The sequence below is a fragment of the Triticum urartu genome, chromosome 6, assembly GCF_003073215.2.
Source record: "Triticum urartu cultivar G1812 chromosome 6, Tu2.1, whole genome shotgun sequence".
NCBI classification, from domain to species: domain Eukaryota; kingdom Viridiplantae; phylum Streptophyta; class Magnoliopsida; order Poales; family Poaceae; genus Triticum; species Triticum urartu.
The window spans coordinates 93,477,845-93,488,744 of record NC_053027.1 but is presented as its reverse complement, the minus strand read 5'-3'; positions in this window follow the sequence as shown (position 1 = coordinate 93,488,744).

The window sequence follows — 10,900 nt, the reverse complement described above, 5'->3', positions numbered from 1 at the left end:
AAAATGAGGAGGAGGATGGCTGCTGCCCAAAATGGCAAGGGGAGAAGTTTAAATAGGAAAGGTGCACTACTAGGGAAAACCCTAGTAGTAGCGCGGGTAATTGCCTAGCAGTAGCGCGGGGGCCTGCGCTACTGCTAGGGCGCTACAGCTAACTTTTAGCAGTAGCGCGGGTGGTACCCGCGCTACTGCTACTTCTAGTAGGAGTAGCGCGGTTGCCACCTGCGCTACTACTACTTAGTTGTAGCATGTGTCAAGGCCCCGCGCTACTACTAACTAATTGAGAATTAAAAAAAAATTCCATCCATGGCGGCTGCTTTTGCTGGCCATCGTCCTCTCCATCCATGGCTGCTACTGGTCCTGGAGGGGATGAAGTTGTCCGTGGTGATGGTGCTTCCCCACCCAACTTGTGCCCGCACCTCTCGTCTACTGCTGCTACAAGAGAAGAGAGAATTATTAGAAAGAGGAATAGAGAGATAGAGAGAAGTAGGAGGAGGAACTCACCGATGGCCGCCGGAGTTGGAGCCGACGCCCGAAACCCTAGATGAAGCTCGGTGACCTGCTGCTGCTTGTCATGGGACCCTTGAACCGGCGAGGAGGTGCAAGTGGCTGCGTCCATGGCGGATCTGGCCGCCGCCATGGATGATGCTCTGCTGGTTTCCGTCTCCTTCCACCAACGGAGAAGAAGGAGCATGGAGGGGGAGGGGAGGGGTCTGCAGTGCCGTCGAGGATGGAGGATGGAGGGGGAGGGGGAGAGGAGGCCACCGGATTTGTGAGTGCCGCCGAGGTGCGAGGCCGGCAGTGGCGGTGGGTGAGGAAGGGAATGGCGAGTGGGAGGAGAAGGGGAATCAGAAGAGTGTGGGTTTGGATTTGGGCCTCGGCACGCTATGTGTACATATGTCTTGGTGGGTCGATAGTAGTAGCGCGGGTTTATACCCCTCGCTACTACTATGGCATGTCCTGGGTGGGCACGGTAGAGACCACTTAGTAGTAGCGAGGGGTATAAACCCTCGCTACTAGTAAGCGTCTGCCTATAAGCTTTTCCCTAGTAGTGGGGGGGGGGGGGTTAGGATTAGGGTTAGGAGGGGTTTGGAGGTGTTTCCGAACCTCCGATCGCAATCCGACGGTTCCGGTCGGAGGGGGGTTTGGTGGGATGGTTTAGAGTGGGAGTGAGCTGTGTAGAGGGGCCTTGGGCTGAGAATAGAGAGTCGGAAAGCGGCCCGATGACTGTTTCCGGAGGCCGAAAACGTCCGATGTTTGATCGACTATATTGTCGCTATAGTTATCCGTTGGGGCATCAAACGAACTCCGAATACAATGAAATTTGATAGGCGGTCTATCTACACTATAATAAGACCGCACGCCAACTCTCATCCCATTCCGATAACATTTTCCGGCCACTTATAAAATAATATTTCGGACGTGCCGCGGGCGCGCGCAAGTGTTTCTGGGCTCAGAACGGATAACGGGTAGAACTGGGAGAACCGGCCGGATGCAAGTTTCGAAAACATGATGATGAAATGCACATGATGACATGGCAAATATGCGACACACAAGCAAATGACATGGCAACGACAGCGAATAACTGGAAGACACCTGGCGCATCGGACTCGGGGCGTCACACTGGGGTCATAGATTTGGTGTCAGGAATCCGTTTGTCCTCCCAGATAGAAACGGACGTACCACTTCCAATGCGGTTTAGCAGGCCGGTTCTCAACGCTTCCCTTCCTGCAATAATAGCCCGCCAAACAACTAAGGAAAATTTGGGTGCAGTAGCTTGCATGAAATCACAAGAATGGAAATATCTTCCTTTTAGGACCCGCGAGCACAAAGAATTTTGGTTCGTCATCAAGCGCCACCCGTGCTTGCCGAGTAGTGCAAGGTTGAATAGTTGCAAGTCTTTGAACCCCATTCCTCCTTTAATTTTAGGTGCAGCCAGCGTTTTCCAAGACAGCCAGTGTAAAGACCGGTGATCAAGGTTACTGCTCCACCAGTATTTGGCCATGTACAAGGCCAACTTTTTGCACACTTTCTTTGTGAGCTGGAAGCAAGACATGCTATATGTGGGAATTGACTGGGCCACCACTTTGATTATGACTTCCCTTCCAGCACAAGACATAAGTCTCTCTGTTCCACCTTGTAGTTTAGACCGAATCCTCTCCCCAATGTGGTCGAAAGTTCCTCCTATAATTCGACCAACAGTCGTTGGAAGACCGAGGTCACATTCACCAAAAGCTTCCACTACAATACGCAGTATTTTCTTCAGTAATAATCTGATAGGATATGGGGTATTTGGGCTAAAAAGTATTGCACTTTTTTTCTTTATTAACTGCTTGACCAGAACACTCCCCATAGATACGAATGATATCATTCAATCGATAAACACTCTGCACCTTAGCTTGCATGAAGATCAGACTATCATCAGCAAAAAGTAAATGATTGATCCATGGACATCGATAGCTGACCCGAATGCCTCTGTCGATATAAGCTCCTCCATAGAAATTCAGCAGTGAAGTGAGACCCTCGGCATAGAGCAAAAACAAGTAAGGTGATACGGGGTCACCTTGACGGAACCCACGAGAGGGAGAGAACAAAGGAAGGAGTTCGCCATTAACTCGAACAGCAACACGCACTGAATTTACACACTTCATTATGAGACGAACAAAATCCATTCCAAACCCCAACTTTAGCATAATCGCTTCGAGGTAATGCCACTCGACACGATCATAGGCTTTCATCATATCCAATTTAATGGCACAGACATCATTTCCTCCCCTTTTCCTTCTCTTCATGGCATGCACACTTTCATACATGATTAAGACATTGTCTATGATCAAACGGCCCGGGACGAAAGCACTCTGTTCAGCTCCAATAATATCATCCAAGAACTCCCTCATCCGATTAGTAATAGCTTTGGCGGCAACTTTATAAAGGACTGGGAAAAGAGAAATTGGACGGTATTGGAAATCCTTTGTGGGAACCGTACCTTGGGTATTAGGGTGATAGAAGTATCGTTCATACACGCTGGCAATTGATACATCTCCAACGTATCTATAATTTATGAAGTATTCATGCTGTTATACTATCCTTCTAGGATGTTTTATATGTATTTATAAGATTTTTGGGACTAACCTATTAACCTAGAGCCCAGTGCCAGTTTCTGTTGTCTCCTTGTTTTAGAGTATCGCAGAAAAGGAAAACTAAACGGAGTCCAATTGACGTGAAACTTGACGGAGATCATTTTTGGACCAGAAGAAGCCCACGGAGTACCAGAAGCAGGCCAGAAGAGTCCCGGGCTACCCACGAGGGTGGGGGCGTGCCCACCCCCTTAGGGCACGCCCCCCTACCTTGTGGACAGCCCGGAGACCCACCTGGCGTGAAATCAACGCAAAACTCTTCTATATATACCCAAACTTCCAGAAAGAAACCTAGATCGGGAGTTCTGCCGCCAGAAGCCTCCATAGCCATCGAAAACCAATCTAGGCCCTCTCTGGCACCCTGCTGGAGGGGGCCATCATTACCAAAGGCATGGAGGAGGATCCCGGAGGGGCCATCATCACCATGAAGGCCAAGGACCAGAGGGAGAACCTCTCCCCATCTAGGGGGGAGGCCATGGAGGAGGAAGCACAAGGGGGAGAACCTCTCCTCCTCTCTCTCGGTGGCACCGGAGTGCCATCGGGAGGGGAATCATCGCCACGGTGATCGTCCTCATCAACATCACCATCATCATCATCACCCTCATCTCTTTCACGCGGTCCACTCTCCCGCACCCCGCTGTAATCCCTACTTGAACATGGTGCTTTATGCCATATATTATGATCCAATGATGTATTGCCATCCTATGATGTTTTGAGTAGATATCTTTTGTCTTTGGGTTGATTGATGATCTAGATTGGTATGAGTTGTATGTTTTACTTTGGTGCTGTCCTATGGTGCCCCCCATGTCGCGCAAGCGTGAGGGATTCCCTCTGTAGGGTGTTGCAATACGTTCATGATTCGCTTATAGTGGGTTGGTGAGTGACTGAAACACGAACCCGAGTAAGAGGGATTGTTGCGTATGGGAATAAAAGAGGACTTGATGCTTTAATGCTATGGTTGGGTTTTACCTTAATGATCTTTAGTAGTTGCGGATGCTTGCTAGAGTTCCAATCATAAGTACATATGATCCAAGTAGAGAAAGTATGTTAGCTTATGCCTCTCCCTCATATGAAACTGCAATAGTGATTACCGGTCTTGTTAACGATTGCCTAGGAAAATTCTGCACACCGATCCACCATTATTCCACACTCGCTATTTATAATATTTAGTAATATATTATAACCTTATGATAACAACACCTACTTTTATATTTTAGCTCTCTGATATCATACAAAGTTATCCTCTTCATACCCACAACATAGTTCTATTTCTCGTTGCTAGTTGGAAGGAAACGTTCGGTGTACCTAGAGTTGTATCAGTGCAGATAGGGCTTGAGAGAATATTGATCTTACCTTTAGCTCCTTGTGGGTTCGACACTCCATACTTATCACTTCCACCTTTGGAAATTGCTACGATGATTCCTTGCACTTGGGGATTATCAAGCTCTTTTCTGGCGCCGTTGCCGGGGAGCAATAGCGTGGGGTTGATATTCTCGTGTGTGCTTGTTTGCTTTCTTCACTAAGTAGATTTTTTTCCTTTTTGTTTCTGTTTATTTGTGGGTGGAACATACAAAAAAATATTAAAAGAATGAAAATACAAAAAAATTATTACTTGCCTCTCATGCCTAAAAAGTTTTTCAAAAAGAGAAGTGATTGGAAAGTTATGCATTGAAGAAGTGAGGGTCGACCTTGAGCACTTGTGTTCATGCTCATGGAAACAATGTAGAATTTTTCATGGAAGTTTCTCTGTAAATAATTGTCCCCTTGTATATATCCATTGTATTATAAAAATAATGTGCCAAGCTTTGGTTTTAGGATGATTAGATTTCTTGTTTACTATGTGCAGAACAAAAACAGAAACTTTGGCTGTAGCGCGTGATTTTACATTTCTTACTGAAAAGTCAAATGGAACTGAAACTTTTTGCACATTAATTCTGTACAAATTTTTCAAATTTTAAATTTATTTTATAATTTTAGAAGTTACAGAAGTTTACCAAACTTCTAGATTACTACAGACTGTCCTGTTTTAGACAGATTCTGTTTTCTATGTGTTGTTTGCTTATTTTGATGAATCTATGAGTAGTATCAGAGGGTATGAACCATGGATGAGTTGTAATACAGTACATATTACACCATTATGAATTTATAATGAGTTCACAACAGTACCTAAGGGTAGTGATTTGCTTTATTATACTAACGGATCTCACAAAGTTTTTGTTAAAGTTTTGTGTGGATGAAGTGTTCGAAGATCGAGGAGCTATCAATATGAGAAGAATAAAGAGAGGCAAGATTTCAATCTTGGGGATGCCCAAGGCACCCGAAGTGAATATTTCAGAGGACACTCAAGCATCTAAGCTTGGGGATGCCCCGGTTGGCATCCCATCTTTCTTCTTCAACAAATATCGGTATACCTCAGTTTTTGTTTTGTTCACATGATTTGTGTCCTTTGTGTCTTTCTTTCTATTTAAAGAACCATGCTAGTATGAGAATGTCCCTTCATAAATTTATAGAATACTTCGTGTGCTTCACTTATATCTTTTAAGTATAATCTTATAGAATTGCTCTTTGTGCTTCACTTAAATCTTTTGAGTATGGTTTTATAGAATGCTTCGTGTGCTTCACTTATACATTTTGAGCTTGGATATTGGTTAGTTTATATTAATTGAAGAATGCTCCATGAACTTCACTTATATATTTTGGAGTATAAAAAATACTATCATGTAAAGCGGGGTTGGAAGAGTGTCAACTTTAGGAACTAGTGATCCCGCTATTCCGAATGAGAAGAATTTTGCTTATGTGGAGAGTAGAAAATTTCTATGCTTATAGATCATGAAAAGAATGCTTTATGTGATGGTTATATTGTTGAAATCCTTCATGTTTCTACTGAAAATTATTATGAGGGAGGAATACATGCTTGTAGGAGTGCAATAATACCAAGTTTCCTCTCTAAGTACTTAAAAGTTTTGAAGTTATACTTGTTTCGCCTTCCTATGCTAGTTGATTGTTGTTCTTATAAATTGTGTGCTCACAAAATCCTTAGGCACAAGAAGTGTGTTATATTTAAATGTGCTAGTCATATTCTTCAAGATGCTCTCTTTGTGCTTTGGTTCCTATCTTTTATGTGAGCATCTTTGAAATCATCATGCCTAGCTAAAAGGCATTAAAGAAAAGCGCTTGTTGGGAGACAACCCAATATTTATCCTTACTGTTTTTGTGTGTTTACATGATTAAGCTACTGTAGTAATCATGTTTTATAGCTTTTCTTTCAATAAAGTGCCAAGTAAGACCTTTGGGAAGACTTGGGTGAAAGTTAATGTGATCTTGCTGTAAAAAAACAGAAACTTTGTGCTCACGAGATTGGCTGCCATTTTTTACAGAAGAGTGCTTTGGTGCTGATTCTTTTTGCAGAAGATTAATAGACAAATTCCTCACGTCCACCAATTTATTTAATAATTTGTTGAGTAGCAGAAGTATGGTTAGTGTTCAGATCATTACAGATTGTTCTGTTTCTGACAGATTCTGTTTTCATTGCATAGTTTGCTTGTTTTCTAATTTCTATGACTTATATTTCTCAATATAAATTGTAGAAATGATATGGTACAGTAGGCATTGCGTGAGAACAATTATGAACCTTGTCTTTGACAGTACCAAAGCAAATGGTTTACTCTTTATCATACTAACCTATCTCACGAAGTTTCGTTAAGTTTTGTGTGATTGAAGTTTTCAAGCTTTGGGTGAGATATCGATATGAGGAGAATAAGGAGTGGAAAGACCCTAAGATTGGGGATGCCCGAGGCACCCCAAGTTAATATTCAAGGAAGACTCAAGCGCCTAAGCTTGGGGATGCCCCGGAAGGCATCCCCTCTTTCGTCTTCAAAATCATCGGTACACCTTACTCGGAGCTATATTTTTATTCGTCACATGATATGTGTTTTGCTTGGAGCGTATTTACAATTTTGCTTGCTGATTGAATAAAATCATTGGATCTGAATTATTAAATGAAAAGGAATCCTCCCATGGCTAGTTAATTATTTGACTACTCAGTGTCCTTCACTATTATCTTTTGGAGTAGTTTGCCATTTACTCGCGTGCTTCACGTATATCCTATGAGTAAATGGTTGAATAATTGAAATATCATAAATCTGAATTTATATATGCTTCATATGCTTACACCATGGGGAGTAATGACTTCACATAGAATAAGTATAGGTAGTAAACTTTCTGAAAGTTAGCAAACGTGGAATTGGTCGTTTGAACAATTCATGAAAGAATATTGAAGGAAGAGAGATTTCACATATAAATATACTATCTTGGACATCTTTTGCAATTGTGAGAACTCATTAAAATATGGCATGCTAAAAGGTTAGTGTCGGACAAGGAAGACAACGTAATGGGTTATGTTTTCTTATATCCGAAATAAAGTATATTGTATTGGATCATCCAACATGTTGAGCTTGCCTTTCCCCCTCATGCTAGCCAAATTCTTCGCACCAAGTAGAGATACTACTTGTGCTTCCAAACATCCCTTAAACCAGTATTGCCATGAGAGTCCACCATACCTACCTATGGATTGAGTAAGATCTTTCAAGTAAGTTGTCATCGGTGCATGTAATAAAAATTGCCTTCTAAATATGTATGATCTATTAATGTGGAGAAAATAAGCTTTATACGATCGTGTGATGCGGAAGAAATAAAAGCGACAGACTGCATAATAAAGGTCCACATCACAAGTGGCAATATAAAGTGACGTTCTTTTGCATTAAGATTTTGTGTATCCAACCATGAAAGCGCATGACAACCTCTTCTTCCCTCTGCGAAGGGCCTATCTTTTAATTTTATCTTCTACCATTATGCAAGAGTCATGGTGATCTTCACCCTTCCTTTTTTACATTTTATCCTTTGGCAAGCACAATATGTTGGAAAGATCCTGGTATATATGGCTAATTGGATGTGAGTTTTCATGAACTATTATTGTTGACATTACCCTTGAGGTAAAACGTTGGGAGGCAAAACTATAAGCCCCTATCTTTCTCTGTGTCCGATTAAAACTTTGAACCCATAAATATCACGTGAGTGTCAGCAATTGTGAAAGACTAAATGATAGTTGAGTATGTGGAGTTTGCTAAATCAAAGCTCTGACATAGACCTTTCCTGAAAATAAGATGAATTGCAATTGTTTGATGACTGAGAATATAGTTTGTTAGTTTCAAGAGAGTTTATGATCTATACTTTAACATGTGAATAGCTTGTTACTTGATCATGAAAAGTTTTATGAAAATGAGCTACTGTTATGATACATAATGATGCTAGAAAAAGTGATTGGGACTATCATTGATGAAACTTATGCACTTGCTAGCATTCACACTTCATAAATTATTTCTTTTATCATTTACATACTCGAGGATGAGCAGGAATTAAGCTTGGGGATGCTGATACGTCTCCAACGTATCTATAATTTATGAAGTATTCATGCTATTATACTATCCTTCTAGGATGTTTTATATGCATTTATATGATATTTTATATGATTTTTGGGACTAACCTATTAACCTAGAGCCCAGTGCCAGTTTCTGTTTCTCCTTGTTTTAGAGTATCACAGAAAAGGAAAACTAAACGGAGTCCAATTGACGTGAAACTTGACAGAGATCATTTTTGGACCAGAAGAAGCCCATGGAGTACCAGAAGTAGGCCAGAAGAGTCCCGGGCTGCCCACGAGGGTGGGGGCGCGCCCACCCCCTTAGGGCGCGCCCCCTACCTCGTGGACAGCCTGGAGACCCCCCTGACGTGAAATCAACGCAAAACTCTTCTATATATACCCAAACTTCCAGAAAGAAACCTAGATCGGGAGTTCTGCCGCCAGAAGCCTCCATAGCCACCGAAAACCAATCTAGGCCCTCTCTGGCACCCTGCCGGAGGGGGCCATCGTCACCAGGGGCATGGAGGAGGATCCCGGAGGGGCCATCATCACCATGAAGGCCAAGGACCAGAGGGAGAACCTCTCCCCATCTAGGGGGGAGGCCATGGAGGAGGAAGCATAAGGGGGAGAACATCTCCTCCTCTCTCTGGGTGGCACCGGAGTGCCATCGGGAGGGGAATCATCGCCGCGGTGATCGTCTTCATCAACATTACCATCATCATCATCACCCTCATCTCTTTTACGCGGTCCACTCTCCCGCACCCCGCTGTAATCCCTACTTGAACATGGTGCTTTATGCCACATATTATGATCCAATGATGTGTTGCCATCCTATGATGTTTTGAGTAGATATCTTTTGTCTTTGGGTTGATTGATGATCTAGATTGGTATGAGTTATATGTTTTACTTTGGTGCTGTCCTATGGTGCCCTCCGTGTCGCGCAAGCATGAGGGATTCCCGTTGTAGGGTGTTGCAATACGTTCATGATTCACTTATAGTGGGTTGGTGAGTGACTGAAACACGAACCCGAGTAAGAGGGATTGTTGCGTATGGGAATAAAAGAGGACTTGATGCTTTAATGCTATGGTTGGGTTTTACCTTAATGATCTTTAGTAGTTGCGGATGCTTGCTAGAGTTCCAATCATAAGTACATATGATCCAAGTAGAGAAAGTATGTTAGCTTATGCCTCTCCCTCATATGAAACTGCAATAGTGATTACCGATCTTGTTAACGATTGCCTAGGACAATTCCGCACACCGATCCACCATTATTCCACACTCGCTATTTATAATATTTAGTAATATATTCTAACCTCAGGGGCGTAGCTATGTAGAGCTAGCCGGTGTCACTGGCACCGGGTCCAATTTGAACTCGCTTAATGTAACCCATTGATTTAGTGTGTAGATCATTGAATTATTTTCATGTAGGCATGCATTCTTCTATGTGGACACCGGGTAATCTCCAATCTGGATCCGCCCCTGTCTAACCTTATGATAACAGCACCTACTTTTATATTTTAGCTCTCCGATATCATACAAAGTTATCCTCTTCATACCCACAACATAGTTTTATTTCTCGTTGCTAGTTGGAAGCAAATGTTCGGTGTACGTAGAGTCGTATCAGTGGCAGATAGGGCTTGAGAGAATATTGATCTTACCTTTAGCTCCTTACGGGTTCGACACTCCATACTTATCACTTCCACCTTTGGAAATTGCTATGATGATTCCTTGCACTTGGGGATTATCAGCAATTCACCACCAGTCAAAAAGTCGAGCACAGCTGGAACTATGTCATGCTTCAGAAGATTCCAGTGTCGCTGAAAAAACCCTGTTGTGAATCCGTCAACTCCCGGGGCTTTTGACGGTGCCATTTGAAACAGAGGTCTTTTAACTTCTTCCACCGTGTATGGCTTTTGCAGCTCATAATTCATATGGTACGTAACTCTATTGGGTACAAAATCGAGCAGATCTTCCATCTGCCGAAAACCTTGAGAGGTATATAAATTTTTGAAAAAACTTTGATTCTCTTCCCGGTCCTCCTCGGTAGTGGTACACATAGTACCATCTGAGCGTTCAAGTTTCTCGATCCGATTCATGCGCTTATGCTGAGACGCTTGGGCATGGAAGTATCTTGTGTTCCTGTCTCCCACACGCAGCCATGGCACTCTAGATCTCTGATGGATCCAAATTTCTTCCTGATGCAAAGCGAGTCGTAACTTTTTCACAATCGCTTTCTCCTCCTCAGATGGCCCCCTGCCAACCGAGCGACTCCTCAGCTGTGTCAACTGCTCACGTAATTTACGTATTTTGCGAGCAAGGCAACCGAACTCCCTCTTACCCCAAGCAGAGA